The sequence below is a fragment of the Chlorocebus sabaeus genome, chromosome 6, assembly GCF_047675955.1.
Source record: "Chlorocebus sabaeus isolate Y175 chromosome 6, mChlSab1.0.hap1, whole genome shotgun sequence".
Taxonomy (NCBI): Eukaryota; Metazoa; Chordata; class Mammalia; order Primates; family Cercopithecidae; genus Chlorocebus; species Chlorocebus sabaeus.
In genome coordinates, this window is record NC_132909.1 from 60,001,207 (window position 1) to 60,018,717 (window position 17,511).

At 47.6% G+C, this 17,511-nt stretch overlaps 1 protein-coding gene and 1 long non-coding RNA gene across 2 annotated transcripts in view; one reads left to right on the top strand and one right to left on the bottom strand.

Annotated features, from left to right (window-relative positions):
• The window catches only part of GNG7 (G protein subunit gamma 7), a 205,075-nt gene that overhangs the window by 104,589 nt on the left and 82,975 nt on the right, over nucleotides 1-17,511 (top strand). The window lies entirely within an intron of this gene.
• LOC140711933 (uncharacterized) lies at nucleotides 8,841-15,936 on the bottom strand. Its single transcript, XR_012093274.1, has 2 exons — nucleotides 14,433-15,936; nucleotides 8,841-11,053 (listed from the first exon to the last, which is right to left on the bottom strand). It is a non-coding gene; the product is annotated as an uncharacterized lncRNA (long non-coding RNA).

Genomic DNA, 17,511 nt, shown 5'->3' on the forward strand with positions numbered 1-17,511 from the left:
TCCTCTCTTCCCCTCTCATCTCCTCTCTTCCCCTCTCCTCCACTCCCCTCCCCTGTCCTTTTCTTCTTTTTGAGACAGGGTCTTACTCTGTGGCCTAGGCTGGGGTGCAGTGATGAAATCATAACTCACTGCAACCTCAGCCTCCTTAAGTGAGCCTCCCACACCAGCCTCCCGAGTAGCGGGGACTGCAGGCTCACACCACCACTTCTGGCTAATTGTTTAAATTTGTTTTGTAGAGACAGGGTCTCGCCATGTTGCTCGGGCTGGTCTCGAACTCCTGGGCTCAAGGGATCCTCCTGCCCCGGCCTCCCAACATGTTTGGGATTACAGACGTGAGCTGCCAGGCCCGGCCTTCACGGCCTTTCTTTTCCTCAGTAAAAATCTGACATTGGGGGATTGCATTACTCGATTACCCTTTCTTCAGGCACCTCTCTTTTCCTGCTGCCAAACGACGGAGACAGGGAGCCAAAATAGTGCCCAGTCCTTGTTCCCAGGAAGGCTGTTGTAGAGTGGGGGAGACAGACACATATATTGCAAGCATGCACATGTATCTGCGATAGGCATAAACCGTGCGGTGGCCGGACCAAGTCCACATAGCTAGGGAAACACACGGCCTGGTAACTCGAGACCAGTCAGATAGTGAATTGAGGAGTTACCTACTCTGGGGTTTACCTACTTGTGCCCCATGGTTTTTAGGGACAACAGGCTTCCCAGCTGCACCCCGGGCCATCTGGATGGAACTCAAATGGATGAAAAGAACACAGCTTTGGAGTCAAGCAAACCTTCCCCTGTTCTGTTGTTTAAATAAGGAATTATTTGTTTTTGGAGATGGTGGGGGATTCTCTCCTTGTCACCCAGGCTGGAGTGCAGTGGCGCGATCCTAGCTCACTGTAGCCTCCAACTCCTGGGCTCAAGCGATCCTCCCGCCTCAGCCTCCCGAGTAGCTGGGACCACAGGCGCGCACCACCACACCTGGTGTATGTTTCGCTTTTTTATTCTCCTTCAGCCGCGCTTTTCAGCTTTGAGGACTCGGGCAGGTTTATTACCATCTTGGATCTCATTTTCTCTTCTCTAAAGTGGAGGGAATACATGTGTAGTGGGGTTTCTCAAAGTGTGCTTCAGGGACATCCAGGGGTTGGTCTCTGAGACCCTTTTGGCGGGGGACCACCAGGTCAATGCTGCTAAGATAGCAGCCGAGCGTGGTAGCGCACACCTGTCATCCCAGCACTTTGGGAGGCCGAGGCGGGCGGATCACGAGGTCAGGAGTTCGAGACCAGCCTGGCCAACATGGGGAAACCCTGTCTCTACTAAAAATAAAATAAAAAAATTAGCCGGGTGTGGTGGTGGTGCCTGTAATCCCAGCTACTTGGGAGGCTGAGGCAGGAGAATCACTTGAACCCGGGAGGCGGAGGTTTTAGTGAGCCGAGATCGCGCCACTGCACTCCAGCCTGGGTGACGGAGCGAGACTCCATCTCAAAAAAAAAAAGAATGCCAAGATACTCTGGGTCTTCCTCCTCTCAGTCTGTCCCACACAGATGGTGGAGTTTTCAGAGGTTCCATGATGTTTGATATCACAGTGGATTGAATGCAGCAGCTTATATGAGAATCCAGCTGTCTTCTATTAAGCCAGACATGAAAGAAATTTGCAAAAATGTAAAACAATGCCACTATTCCCCCTCAATTTTTTTTTAAAAAAAATAGTTACTTTTCACTTAAACATGTCGTCCTCCTAGCATAAAATATATGGTTTAAAAAATATTTAATGGGATTATGTTAACCTTTAACAGGAGTATAGCTAAAATCTACATAAACACAACTGTCTAAGGGACTTAATAATTTTTTACCACCATGTTTATGTATATATTTTGGTATCATATTTATATATATTTATTTTGTATGACAGCTTTATTAAGATTTTTACATGCCATTTAGAATTCACTTTTTTAAGTGCACAATTCAGTGGTTTTTAGAATATCCAGAGTTGTGTAACCATTACCACAGTCTAATTTTTTTTTTTTTTTTTTTTTTTTTTGAGATGGAGTCTTGCTCTGTCTTCCAGGCTGGAGTGCAGTGGTGCGATCTCGGCTCACTGCAACCTCCGCCTCCAGGTCTCAAGTGATTCTCCTGCCTCAGCCTCCTGAGTAGCTGGGATCACAGGCCACACCACCACGCCCGGCTAATTTTTGTGTTTTTAGTAGAGAGGGGGTTTCACCATGTTGGTCAGGCTGGTCTCGAACTCCTGACCTCAAGTGATCCACCCACCTTGGCCTCCCACAGTGCTGGGATGACAGGTGTGAGCCACTGTGCCCGGCCCATTTTTTTTATTTTTAGTAGAGATGGGGTTTCATCATGTTGGTCAGGCTGGTCTCGAACTCCTGACCTCAGGTGATCCGCCTGCCTCCGCCTCCCAAAGTGCTGGGATTACAGGCCTGCCTAACCCCCGGTTTTCATGCACCGTCTTTGATGTTGCCTTTAGGCTGTGTCTGAACTCTGATGTCACAAACCACAGCTGGGTTGCGACGATAACTTGACAGCTTCATGAAATACCCAAACTCCCCCAGCTCCTGTGACATCAGGCGGGAGGAGTGACGCGGCTACAGGGCAGGGCTGCCCCAGGGTCCCCCGGGGCCGCACCTCCACCTCGTGGAAACCCACCCAGGTGGGCGGCGCTTCCTCCCTCCGAAGTCCTGGAAATGCTCTTCCCCACCGGCTGGGTTTATTTGGATTCATCCGGCCCCGGCTGGGAGGAGGGGAGGGGTGGGCCCTCGTAGTATTTATTCTGCTGGAATGGAAACCTCAGAGCTTCGAAGTTCAAGCAGACAGACGTTCACCACCGAGTCAGCGAGGGGAAAGTGCGGTGCTCTCGGAGGTCAGCCCAGGACAGCAAAGCAGGCAGGCCGGGGCTGTGATCAGCTCACAAAGCACCACGTGGTGTCTGCAGCCAGCGACCAACAGCACACCCCCCCTTCCGCCCCTACCCCGGGCGTCCCTCCCGCAAGCAAATAGCAGAGCCTGGTGACACTGGCTTTTTCCAGCGGAGCGTGGGGCACCCGCTTCCCCTCCTGCCCGCCTCTCTCCCTCTTCATCATCGGCCCTCGGTAGAACTGTGTGCTAGAAACTTCACCTTCCGTTTTTGGAGATGCTTCTAGAAACTAGCCTTCTTTCCAGCTTGAGGTGAGCTGGAAGTTAGATCAGTTTCCATTTCTTTCACCTGAAAAATGTGATTACAGAAGTTGGTGTTTCGTAAGCTTTCTTTTTCCGTGATCACCTTATTTTTAGACATCCTTTACCTAATGGCTCCTTAGAAAGGATAATGGTGGCAAGAGATTTTTAGATGCATCCGATGTCTGATTCTTTTGACCAAAGATGTCCAAGTAGCATTATTATTTTTATTGTTATTATTAAGACGGAGTTTTGCTCTTGTCCCCCAGGCTGGAGTGCAGTGGTGCGATCTCGGCTCACTGCAACCTCCACCTCCTGGGTTCCAGTGATTCTCCTGCCTCAGCCTCCCGAGTAGCTGGGATTACAGGTGCACACCACCATGCCCGGCTAATTTTTGCACTTTTAGTAGAGACGGGGTTTCACCATGTTGGTCAGGCTGGTCTCGAACTCCTGACCTTAGGCAATCCGCCCACCTCGGCCTCCCACAGTGTTGGGATTACAGGCATGAGCCACTGTGCCTGGCCCCAAGTAGCATGATTATATAATGGAGTTTTTGTTTTTTTTTTATCTTAGAGACAGGATCTTCTTGCTCTGTCACTCAAGCTGGAGTTCAGTAGCCATTGCAGCTCCCTGCAGCCTCCAACTCCAGGCTCAAGCAATCCTCCTGCCTCAGCCACCAAAGCTGGGACTACAGGTGCACACCACCATGCCTGGATAATTTTTAAATTTTTATTCTTTCTAGAGATTGGGTCTTGCTATGTTGTCCAGGCTGATCTTGCACTCCTGGCCTCAAGTGATCTTCCCACCTCTGCCTCCGAAAGTGCTGGGATTACAGGTGTGAGCCACCGAGCCCGGCCTATACCCGTGAAATTTCAATATCATGGATATACTGTGTATCTGTTTATGTTCTGTTTTCTGGGCTTAATGCATAAAAAAGTAAAATTTGTTTTCACCTCCCCAAGAATTGATTTTCGCCCTGTTGAGAATGTGTTTGTAAAGAGTCTCTCGTACCACAGGAGTGAGAATGGAGAAATCTTCATCACAAATCTCATTCCCCAGAATTAATCACTGTTAACAGTGTGGGGTGGGTGGGAACCGACCATCAGTGCAGAACGTGAAAGGAGAACAACTGGGGTGGATATTTGCCCGCCTCTTTTTTTTTTTTTCTTTTTTTTTTTTGAGACAGGGTCTCACTTTGTCACCCAGGCTGGAGTGCAGGGGCGTAATCATGGCTCACTACAGCCTCAACCTCCTGGACTCAAGCCATCCTCCCACCTCAACCTCCTGCGTAGCTGGGACTACAGGTGGATACCACCACACTTGCCTAATTTTTGTTTAATTTTAGTAGAGATGAGGTCTCACTATGTTACCCAGGCTGGTCTGAAACTCCTGGGCTCAAGTGGTTCTCCTGCCTCAGCCTTTCAAAGTGCTGGGATTGCAGGTGTGAGCCCTGCGCTGGGCCTGCCCACTATTTTTTTTTTTTTTTTTTTTGAGACAGACTCTCACTCTGTCACCCAGGCTGGAGTGCAGTGGTGTGATCTCAGCTCACTGCAACTTCTGCCTCCTGGGTTCAAGCGATTCTCCTGCCTCAGCCTCCTGAGTAGCTGGGATTACAGGCGTGTGCCACCGCACCCGGCTAATTTTTGTATTTTTAGTAGAGATGGAGTTTCTCCATGTTGGTCAGGTTCGTCTCAAACTCCTGGTCAGGCTGGTCTCAAACTCCTGAACTCAGGTGATCCGTCCGCCTCGGCCTCCCAAAGTGCTGGGATTACAGACAGGAGCCACTGCGCCCGGCCGCCCACTAGTTTTGATTGTGAGTTCTTGAGCAAGTTCCTTGGTTTTCGTAAGTGTTGCTTCCTGCTTTGTAGTGGAGTAACAACCATGTACTGTAGAGTCGCCGTGAGCACGGGATCCGGTCGTTGATGGACAGAACCGCGTGGAGGGCCTGAGATGACTAAGTACCACACAGGTGCTGCTTAAACATTTGCCATGGTCATTCCCGTCTAACCACTGAAACTTTCTTTCTAGACATTTCCTGTGCATGCACACTCATATAGATACGTACAGCAATATGGAGTGCATTGTAAATTGGGGGTCCTGAGCTGCTTTTTACCTTTTTACATTTAATTTTTTTTTTTTTTTTTTTTTTTTTTTTTTTTTTTTTTTTTTTTGAGGCAGAGTCTCACTCTGTTGCCCAGGCTGGAGTGCAGTGGTGCGATCTCGGCTCACTGCAACCTCCGCCTCCCGGGTTCACGCCATTCTCCTCCCTCAGTCTCCCGAGTAGCTGGGATTACAGGCATCCACTACCATGCCTGGCTAATTTTTTGTATTTTTACTAGAGATGGAATTTTGCTTTGTTGCCCAGGCTGGTCTCAAACTCCTGAGCTCAGGCAATCCACCCGCCTCGGCCTTCCAAACTGCTAGGATTACAGGCGTGAGCTGCCGAACTCGGCCCTTAAATTTAATTTCTTTTCAGCTGGGCGCAGTGGCTCACACCTGTAATCCCAGCACTTTGGGAGGCTGAGGTGTGTGGATCAATCACCTGAGGTCAGGAGTTCAAGACCAGCCTGACCATCGTGGTGAAACCCCGTCTCTACTAAAAATACAAAAATTAGCCAGGCATGGTGACGGGTGCCTGTAGTTCCAGCTACTCAGGAGGCTGAGGCAGGAGAATCGCTTGAACCCAGGTGGCAGAGCTTGCAGTGAGCCGAGATCGTACCATTGCACTCCAGCCTGGGTGACAGAGTGAGACTCTGTCTCAAAAAAAAAAAAAATTAATTTTTTTTGAGACAGCGTCTTGCTGTCGCCCAGGCTGGAGTGCAGTGGTGCCATCGTGGTTCACTGCAACCTTGATCACCTGGGCCCAAGCGATCCTCACGCCTCATCCTCTCAAATAACTGGGACTACAGGCACGTGCCACCATGCCCAGCTAATTTTTTTGTATTTTTTTTTTGTAGAGATGAGGTCTTGGTATGTCGCCCAGGCTGGTCTCAAACTCCTGTTCTGAAGCAATCAGCTCGCCTCAACCTCCCAAAGGGCTGGGATTACAAACATGAGCCACCACGCCGGGCCGTAAAAGGACATTCGTGAGATAGTCACAGACAACGGGTCACAACCTGGTTATTGGTAACAGGAAATTATTGGTGATAATCATGTAGCAAGATGGTAACAACACATTGTTAATTTGATTGGATGGTTCTGTGTTGGGAAATGAGAAGGCTTCCGTGATTAGAGAACGTTCTGAAGGGTCTACAGGGAAAGTCATATGATGTCTTGAATTTGTGTGAAATACCCGTGCAAAGCTGGAGAGAGGAAGTGAGAACAGAAGAAGGGCAGAATGTTAATTCCCGTTGCGGGAGGCGTTGCTGCTCAGAGAGACCTCATCCTGGTCTGGGTACTTCAGGCTGTGTGTGAAATTTTCCACTGTATGTAATTTTTAAATTTACAGTCCCTCCCTCCCTCCTTCCTTCCTTCCTTTCTTTCTTTCTTTCTTTCTTTCTTTCTTTCTTTCTTTCTTTCTTTCTTTCTTTCTTTCTTTCTTTCTTTCTTTCTTTCTTTCTTTCTTTCTTTCTTTCTTTCTTTCTTTTCTTTCTTCCTTTCTTCCTTCCCTCCTTCCCTTCCTTCCCTTCCTTCCCTTCCTTCCCTTCCTTCCCCTCCTTCCCCTCCTTCCCCTCCTTCCCCTCCTTCCCTTCCCTTCCTTCCCTTCCTTCCCTTCCTTCCCCTCCTTCCCCTCCTTCCCTTCCCTTCCTTCCCTCCCTTCCCTCCCTTTCCCTTCTCCCTTTCTCCCTTTCTTTCTTTTCTTTTCTTTTCTTTTCTTTTCTTTTCTTTTCTTTTCTTTCTTTCTTCCTTTTTTGTGAGACGGAGTCTCGCTCTGTCACCCAGGCTGGAGTGCAGTGGCCGGATCTCAGCTCACTGCAAGCTCCACCTCCCAGGTTCACGCCATTCTCCTGCCTCAGCCTCCCGAGTAGCTGGGACTACAGGCGCCGCCACCTCGCCCGGCTAGTTTTTTTTTGTATTTTTTTTTTTTTTTTTTTTTTTTTTTTTTTTTTTGAGACAGAGTCTGGCTCTGTCGCCCAGGCTGGAGTGCAGTGGCCGGATCTCAGCTCACTGCAAGCTCCGCCTCCCGGGTTTACGCCATTCTCCTGCCTCAGCCTCCGGAGTAGCTGGGACTACAGGCGCCCGCCACCTCGCCCGGCTAGTTTTTTGTATTTTTAGTAGAGACGGGGTTTCACCGTGTTCGCCAGGATGGTCTCGATCTCCTGACCTCGTGATCCGCCCGTCTCGGCCTCCCAAAGTGCTGGGATTACGGGCTTGAGCCACCACGCTTGGCGTCTTTTTTTGTTTGTTTGTTTTTGTTTTTGTTTTTGAGAGGGAGTCTCATTCTGTTGTCTAGGCTGGAGTGCAATGGTGCGATCTGGGCTCAGTGCAACCTCCACCTCCCGGGTTCAAGCGATTCTCCTGTCTCAGCCTCCCTAGTAGCTGGGACTATAGGCGCCTACCACCACGCTCAGCTAAGTGTTTTGTATTTTAAGTAGAGATGGGGTTTCTCCACGTTGGCCAGGCTGGTCCTGAACTCCTGACCTCAGGTGATCCGCCTGTCTTGGCCTCCCAAAGTGCTGGGATTACAGGCGTGAGCCACTGTGCCCGGCCTTACTTTGCAGTTTCTGTAAACAACTTGCGTAATAGAAAAGCAGAGAAATAAACTGTCCTCGCCTTCAGATGCACTACATGTTTGTTTTAAAGTATAGTATTTAGTCCAGATTTGAGAAGTTTGGGGTGAATAAGGTAAGAAACTTTTTTGTTTTTGTTTTTATTTTGCATCAGATCTTTCTGCCTGCCTTTCAACTTGCTTCAGAAAACTTGAAACATCACAGTAGTAATCAAAACATACATCACATTGAAACAGAAGGAAATGGCATGGACCACAGAACTCCAAGGATTGTTTACAAAATAAAAAAAGAAAAAGAAAGTGCTACCCCAGGAAAAGTACTCGCAATGCTATTTTTTTTTTTTTTTTTCAGATGGAGTCTTGCTCTGTCCCCCAGGCTGGAGTGCCATGGTGCGATCTCGGCTCACTGCAACCTCCGTCTCCCAGGTTCAAGCGATTCTCCTGCCTCAGCACCCCTAGTAGCTGGGATTACAGGCAGCTGCCACCACGCCCGGCTAATTTTTGTATTTTTAGTGGAGACGGGGTTTCGCCATGTTGGCCAGGCTGGTCTCGAACTTCTGACCTCAGGTGATCCGCCCGCCTCAGCCTCCCAAAGTCTGGGATGACAGGAGTGAGCCGCCGTGCCCGGTCCTACTCTCAATGCTTTTGAAATCCTTAGAGCAGCTTGAAGGCTTCTAAATACATAGAACGAATATTTTAAAAAACAAAAAGAAATTGACTCAATACTATTTCTTTTCAGTTTGAAAATATAAAGCACAAAATAAAGACAAACATTGCAAGTTAAAAAAAAAAAAAAAAAAGGAATTTTCCACTATAAATTTTTAAGAGAAGCAGAGATTAAGGACAAAATCAGGCCATTAGTGACCAAGACCAGAAGCCTCTACCCTCAACATGGGTGGCCACGGGCCACTTCTCTCTACCCAGGGCTCTGTCCTCTTTGAAGTTTTTAGTTTGTGCTGGATTTTCTTACTTTTTTGTGACCTCAGCTGTGGGTTAGAAAGGGTATTCATTTTCTTTTTTTCTTTTTTTTTTTCCCTTCCTTCCTTCCTTCCTTCTTTCCTTCCTTTTTTTCTTTCCTTTTTTCTCTCTCCCTTCCTTCTTTCCTTCCTTCCTCCCTCCCTCCCTTTCTCTCTTCTTTCTCTCTCTTTCTTTCTTTCTTTCTTCCTTTCTTTCTTTCTTTCTTTCTTTCTTTCTTTCTTTCTTTCTTTCTTTCTTTCTTTCTTTCTTTCTTTCTCTTTCTTTCTTTCTTTCTTTTCTTTCTTTCTCTCTCTCTCTTTCTTTCTTTCTTTCTTTCTTTTCTTCCTTCCTTCCTTCCTTCCTCTTTCTTTCTTCCTCCATCCCTCTCTTTTTCTTCCTTCCTTTTTCCTTCCTTCCTTCCTTCCCCTCCCCTCCCCTCTCCTCCCCTGTACTCCCCTCCCCTCCCTGCCCTTCCCCTCCCTGCCCTTCCCCTCCCCTCTCCTTGTTACTCTGTCACCCAGGCTGGAGTGAAGTGATGTGATCATAGCTCACTGCAGCCTTGATCTCTGGGCTCAAGCAATCCTTCTGCCTCAGCCTCCTCAGTAGCCGGGACTGTGGGCACATACCAGCACACCTGGATACTTTTTAAAAATTTTTTGTAAAAAAAAAAAAAAAAAAAAAAAAAATTTTTTTTGTAAAGATGGGATCTTGCTTTGTTGCCCAGGCTGGTCATGAACTCCTGGGCTCAAGCGATCTTCCTGCCTCAGTCTCCCAAAATGCTGGGATTACAGGTGTGAGCCACTGCTCCCGGCCTTTGTTCATTTCTTTCATCCAGTCTTGCCTGGGTTTTATAGGAGGAGAGATTTGAAGTGACGTTTTCTGCCACATTGCTAGAAATCAAAATGGTCTGATAGAAGGAGCATTTTTTTTTTTAATGTAGCATCTCTACTTTTCAGCCTTTTAAAAATGTTAAGAGTTGTTTTTGATTGCCATTTTTGTCAGTGTGGTTAGTCAGCTTCATTCTTTTTAGTTAGTGCATTCTTGTGTATGGATATGCCAGAGTGACTTGAAGAACACACTACTGATCTTTATGGGGTTTTTTTTTTTTTTATGTCCAAATAATGTTGCAGCAGAAACATCATGGTATACATAGCTTTTGACCTTGTCTAAATATCTCAGGAGGTAAATTCCTAAAAGCAGAAATGCAGCTTTAGAAGATACTGGCATTTACAATTCTGTTAATCATTGACAAATAACCTTTCACAAAGTTTATAGCAACTTGAACTCCTGTCAACAGTGAGTGAAAATGCCACTTCCCCCACAACCTAGCCATAATGATTATCAACTAAAATTAAAAGTTTTGCCAGCCAGTTATGTGAAATTAGTGTCTCTTTGATGTTATAATATTCAATTATTTGGCCATCAGTGAAATCAGTCACCTATTCCTTTCTTTCCTGATTGTTAGTATCTTTGCACTAAGTACTTCTGAGTATCTTCTATTTGGCTATTGAGTTTTTTCTTATTGATTTGTAGGTGCTCTTTACATATGACAAGCACTAACACTTTGTTACACATGCTACAGATGACTATTTTCTTATTGATTTGTAGGTGCTCTTTACATATGACAAGCACTAGCACTTTGTTACATATGCTACATATTACTATTTTTTTCTAGTTTGTTATGTGCCTTTTTTATTGACTTTGTGGCTCTCCTGCATCCTAACACACCCAGTGTGGAAGAGAGTTTCCTTTGGGCTAGAGCCTTGGGATAGACTTTCCCCCAACATTGGTTCTTTGGTTGAACAGCCTCAACAGGGAGTTGGGAAACAGACAAACTCAAGGCCACACACTCAGTCCCCTATAATCTCTCCCTTTAAAAAAAATAACCTTTTATTTTCAAATTACAAAAACAATGACATACTAGAAAATCTTTAAAATACCAGAAGTTTTAAAGAAAGGGACAGAAATAATCCTGCATGCATTGTTGCCATCTTACAAGAGAGGAAACAGAGAGGAGGCGGAGTAGTATGTTGGCAAATAGTATTGGCAAGTGGGAGTATGCCTTACAAATCTCATAAGAAACAGCAAGGAGGGATGATTATTCTTCCACATCATCGGTTCACACAGCCTTCCAGTGTGGAATGGCTTGTTTGCAAGCCAAACCTTCTGCGCGAGAGGTTCTTCTTGTTCTCCATGAGGTGCTGAGTTGCTAGGTTACTGACAGCATCAGGAATCCAAGGAACAACATACTTATATCGTGCTCAACTTTGAAAAACAAAATGGATATTAACATTTAAAAATGAGAAAGAATAATATTTATTGCACCAGGATTTGCAAGTCTTGAACTCTAGTTGCAATTCTACCATTTCTAATTTGTATATATGTGGGTGGGTATGTGGGTGGGTGGGTGGGTGGGTGGATGGATGGATGGATGAGTAAATGGATGGTTGGATGGATGGATGAATGGATGGATAAATGGATGGATGGGTGGGTGGGTAGGTGGATGGATGGGTGAATGGGTGAATGGATGAGTGGGTGGATGGATGGATAATTGGTTGGTTGAGCAGATGGATGGATGGTTGGTTGGGTGGATGGATAGATGGTTGATTGGGTGGGTGGATGGATGAGTGAATGGATGAATGAGTGGATGGATGGATGGATGGATGGATGAATGGATAGGTGGATGGACAGGTGGGTGGATGTATGGATGGATGAGTGGATGGATGGATGGATGGATGGATGGATGGATGGATGGATGGATGAGTGAATGGATGGATGGATGGATGAATGAGCAGATGGATGGATGGATGGATGGATGGATGAATGAGCAGATGGATGGATGGATGGATGGATGGATGGATAGACGAGTGGATGTATGGATGGATGAGTGAATGGATGGGTGGATGGATAAATAGATATAGAGACATAGATATACACGACAGCTTTATCAAGACAGAATTCACACAGTTCTACCATTTCTAATTTGTATATATGTGGATGGGTGGGTGGGTGGGTGGATGGATGGATGGATGGATGAGTAAATGGATGGTTGGATGGATGGATGAATGGATGGATAAATGGATGGATGGGTGGGTGGGTAGGTGGATGGATGGGTGAATGGGTGAATGGATGAGTGGGTGGATGGATGGATAATTGGTTGGTTGGGCAGATGGATGGATGGTTGGTTGGGTGGATGGATGGTTGATTGGGTGGGTGGATGGATGGGTGAATGGATGAATGAGTGGATGGATGGATGGATGAATGGATAGGTGGATGGACAGATGGGTGGATGTATGGATGGATGAGTGAATGGATGGATGGATGGATGAATGAGCAGGTGGATGGATGGATGGATGGATGGACAGCTGAGTGGATATATGGATGGATGAGTGAATGGATGAATGAGTGGATGGATGGATGGATGGATGGATGGATGGATGGGTGGATGGACAGATGGGTGGATGTATGGATGGATGAGTGAATGGATGGATGGATGGATGGATGGGTGAATGGATGGATGGATGGATGAATGAGCAGATGGATGGATGGATGGATGGATAGACGAGTGGATGTATGGATGGATGAGTGAATGGATGGGTGGATGGATAAATAGATATAGAGACATAGATATACACGACAGCTTTATCAAGATAGAATTCACACAATTCTACCATTTCTAAGCCTCAGTTTTATCTATAAAATATGGAAAATTGTTATGTGCCTGATAGAGAAAAAAGGAAGACTGACCCATTTTCTTTACCTGTTCTATTTTTTTCCTTACCTCTTACAATTTTTTTTTTTTTTTGAGACGGAGTCTCGCTCTGTGGCCCAGGCTGGAGTGCAGTGGTGCGATCTCCACTCACTGCAAGCTCCGCCCCCCGGGTTCACACCATTCTCCTGCCTCAGCCTCCCATGTAGCTGGGACTACAGGTGCCCACCACCGCACCCGGCTAATTTTTGTATTTTTAGTAGAGATGGGGTTTCGCCGTGTTAGCCAGGATGGTCTCAATCTCCTGACCCCATGATCCGCCCGTCTTGGCCTCCCAAAGTGCTGGGATTACAGGCGTGAGCCACCGCACCCGGCCATAATTTTGTTTTTTAATGGTACTTTTAAAACTGGTTCATTTGAAAAATCCACCTGGATAAAAGGCCCAACCTGTTGATAATGTTGTTGCCTATAGTTTATTTCCTAACAGCTTTATTGAGATAAAATTATATGCTATAAAGGCCGGGCACGGTGGCTCACACACCTCTAATCCCTTTGGGAGGCCGAGGCAGGTGGATCACTTGAGGTCAGGAGTTTGAGACCAGCCTGGCCAACATGGTGAAATCCTGTCTCTACTACATATGCAAAAAGTAGCCAAGTGTGGCGGTGCATGTCTGTAATTCAAGCTACTCAGGAGGCTGAGGCAGGAGAATCGCTTGAACCCGGGAGGTGGAGGTTGCAGTGAGCCAAGATCGTGTGGCTGTACTCCAGGCTGGGCAACAGAGTGAGACTGGCCTGTTCTGAACATTTCATATCAATGGGATCACACACTGTGTGGTGTTTTGTCTGGCTTCTCTCGCTGAGTGTGATTTTTGGGAGTTCATCCATGTTGTAGTGTGTATGCAGTGAGGTTTTAAATGCTCCTAGGCTTAGTACAGCCCCCTACATGCAGGGCCTAAAGGAGCTAAATCAAGGCATTATTTCCTTACTGCTTCCGTCATCTGACATGGGAGGAGGGGACCAGAGTCAAACAGCGGAGGTGGGAAAGACACAGGAAGATCCAGAGACACATGGAAGACTCTGAGATCTACAAGAAATAAGACCTGGGAGGCCAGGCACGTGGCTCATGTCTGTGATCCCAGCACTTAGGGAGGCCGAGGCGGGCAGATCACTTGAGGTCAGGAGTTCAAGACCAGCCTGTTCAACATGGTGAAACACTGTCTCTGCTAAAAAAAAAAAAAAAAAAAAAAAAAAAAAAAAAAAAAAAATGCTGGGCGTGGTGTTGTGCACCTGTAATCCCAGCTACTCAGGAGGCTGAGGCAGGAGAATTGCTTGAACCCAGGAGTTGGAGGTTGCAGTGAGCTGAGATCACACCCCTGCATTCCAGCCTGGGCCACAGAGGGAGACTCAAGACCTGGGAGTCGACTAGCACCAGGGCCAGCAAGGGACGGCTGATGTTATCCCTGAGCACCTGAGAAGACAGGTGCCACCACCAAGACAAAGCAAGGGAGTCGGGGAGGAAAGGAAGCCAGTTTCCCCAGAAAGATGGCCACCTGACGGGGTCTGCGGTGTGATCAGCAAGCCCCGGTTTGCTGGGTCCGAGGACTTGGAGCCCTCCCACCAGGGCAACCCCAGGCAACCCAGGTCAGGTTGGTCACCCTGAGTCTGGAGTTCCCACGGAGCGGGCCAAGGTTAGATGCGTCAGCAGGGGGTTTGAAATGAAGGTCAGAGGAGGATGGCTAAGAAATACGGCCCCTGACTGACGGGAGAAAGTTCCGCGGGGCTGGCGTCCAGCTGCCGCCGCCCTGGGCTCCTGCTTTTTTCCCAGCCGGGGGAACAGGCCCTTTGACCGCCCTGCCCAGCCCTGTGCGATTCACCAGCTGTTGACTTTTAAAAGAAAAACAAACCTCATGACGTGCATTAAGGTCTGTTTATTACCTGTCGCTTTGCAGAGAGCGCGTCCTGATGGTTTATCTCAGTGTGACTTTTTAATCCGATGACTTTCAGATTGTCCCCAGGGAGCTGATTAGGATGTAAAGGCCAGTTGCAATTCAGCTGGACTCTCCGAGTGCACAAACAACATTGTCACCAGTCCCCGGCCACCCTCTCACGCCCCCACCAAGCTTAGGAAAATAGTTTGTGCTCAAGAGACTTGCTGGGTTTCTAAGCAGCCTGTGAAGTGCCGTATTTCTGCTGCACAAATTGTACCCGGGGACCTTTTACACCAGAGCAGGCTGTTTGCAAATAGAGAGATGGTTTTTCTTCTCTTGCTCCAATCTGGATGCTTTTTCTTTCCTTTTCATGCCCGGTTGCACTGGCTTGAATTTGCAGTAATGATACTGAATAGAAAGAGTGAGCGTGGCCACCCTTGTCTTGTTCCTCTTTCCTCTCTCTCTTTCTTTCTTTCTTTCTCTTTCTTTCTTTCTTTCTTTCTTTCTTTCTTTCTTTCTTTCTTTCTTTCTTTCTTTCTCCTTCCTTCTTTCTCCTTCCTTCTTTCTTCTTTCTTTCTTTTCTTTCTCCTTCCTTCTTTCTTCTTTCTTTCTCCTTCCTTCTTTCTTCTTTCTTTCTTTTTCTCCTTCCTTCCTTCCTTTCTGTCTCTTTCTCTTTCTTTTTCTCTCTCTTTCTTTCTTTCTCTGTCTCTTTCTTTCTTTCTTTCTTTCTCTTTCTCCTTCCTTCCTTTCTTTCTTTTCTTTTCTTTCTTTTCTTGAGATGAAAGTCTTGCTGTATCACCCAGACTGGAGTGCAGTGGCATGATCTCAGCTCACTGCAACCTCCGCCTCCCAGGTTCAAGTGATTCTCCTGCCTCAGCCTCCCGAGTAGCTGGAATTACAGGCGTGTGCCACCACGCCCGACTAATTTTTGTATATTTAGTAGAGATGGGGTTTCACCACGTTGGCCAGGCTGTTCTCGAACTCCTGACCTCAAGTGATCCATCCACCTCAGCCTCCCAAAGTGCTGAGATTATAGGCTTGAGCCACTGCACCCAGCCTTAAATTTTTTTTTTTTTTTTTTTTGACAGATAGGATCTCACTCTGTCACTCAGGCTGGAGTGCAGTGGCATGATCACAGCTCACTGCAGCCTCTAACTCCTAGGCTCAAGTGATCCTTCCACCTCAGCCTCCCAAGCAACTGGGACTACAGGCGTGTACCACTATGCCTGGCTAATTTTTTAACTTTTTGCAGAGATAGGATTTTGAACTCCTGGACTCAAGCAATCCTCCTGCCTTGGTCTCCCAAAGTGCTGGGATGACAGGCATGAGCCACCGAGCCTGGCCCTGACTTATTTTTAATTTTTTGAGACAGGATCTTGCTCTTTTGCCCAGACTGGACAACTGGAGTGCAGTGGTGTGATCCTGGCTCACTACAACCTCAAACTCCCACACTCCAGCTATCCTCCTGCCTCAGCCTCCTGAGGAGCTGGGACTACAGGTGAGCACCACCATGGCCGGCTAATTTTTTTTTTTTTTTTTGTACAGATGGAGGCTCACCATCTTGCCCAGGCTGATCTTGAACTCCTGGGCTCAAGCCATCCTCCCTCCTCGGCCTCCCAAAGCACTGGGATTACAGGCGTGAGCCACGGCTCCCTGCTTTGTTCTTGGCTTAGGGGAAAAGCACTCAGTTTCTCACCATTGAGTATCGTGGTAGCTGTGGGTGTTTTGTGCATGCCTCTAATTGGGTAGAGGGAATATTCTTGTGTTCCGAATTTGTTGAGTGTTTTTGTCATGAAGGGTGTTGAATTTTGTCTGCATCTATTAAGATGACTATGTGGGCTGAGCGTGGTGGCTCCCATCTGTAATCCCAACTCCCTGTCTCTACAAAAAAATACAAAACACAAAAATTAGCCGGATGTGGTGGCACGTGCCTGTAGTCCCAGCTACTCAGGAGGCTGAAGCAGGAGGATCAATGGAGCCCACGAAGTTAAGGCTGCAGTGAGCTATGATCGCACCGCTGCACTCCAGCCTGGGCAACAGAGTGAGACCCTGTCTTCAAAAAAAAAAAAAAAAAACAAGTGAAAAAAATGAGTTTCTGGGTTAATTATATCCCAGCTCACTTCATCAACCTCTATACTGTCTAAACATCCTTCTCCATGTTCTAAAACCACTTCTAAAGCCACTTCTTGGTCCTCTCCAGGCTAAATCAAGACTTTCTGTATTTTCCCTTTAAATGGGTTCTAATTCCTCCACCTGGAGGAATTCAAATCCTCCAGCCAGGGCTGGGCGCGGGGGCTCACGCCTGTAATCCCAGCACTTTGGGAGGCCGAGGCAGGAGGACCGCTTGAGCCCTAGAGTTCAAGCCCGGGCCACATGGAGAGACCCCGTCTCTACTAAAAATACAGAAATTAGCCGGGCGCGGTGATGCGCGCCTGTCGTCCCCACTCCTCGGGAGGCTGAGATGGGAGGAGGCTTGAGCCTGGGAGGTCAAGGCTGCAGTGAACTAAGATCGCACCACTGCACTCCAGCCTGGGTGACAGAGTGAGACCCTGTCTCCAAAAACAAACAAAAAGCAAAATAAACCTTCCTCAACATCTAAGCACCTCTGAATTCTCTGGGAAGAAAAGCGCTCACTCCAGAGAGGAACCAGCCGGACCCTGGTCAGATCGTCCCCTGCTCCCTGGTGCTTTACTGACTAATCATCTTGTATCTGTCTGAGCCCAGAGCCAGGCATCAGCCCTCACTCCCTCCCTCCCTCTGCCCAGGGGTCACCAGCCTCCCGCAGCCTCAGCTCCTGCTGTGTCTAACCCTGGCAGCGACCCTTTTCACGGGGCGTGGTGAGGGTAACAGTCACCTAGCAGCGGTTCTCAGCCAGGTGATCCTGCCCCAGGGGACGCTGGGCGATGTCTGGGGACATTTGTGGTTGTCATGACTGGGGGGTGCCCCTGGCGTGGAGTGAGTGGAGGCCACGGACACTGCTCAGCACCCTGCAGTGCCCACGGCAGCCGCACCCCAGAGGACGATCCAGCCTCAGTGTCCAGAGTGCAGAGAGGGAGAGACCTGTGTTCATTATGGGAAAAATAGTG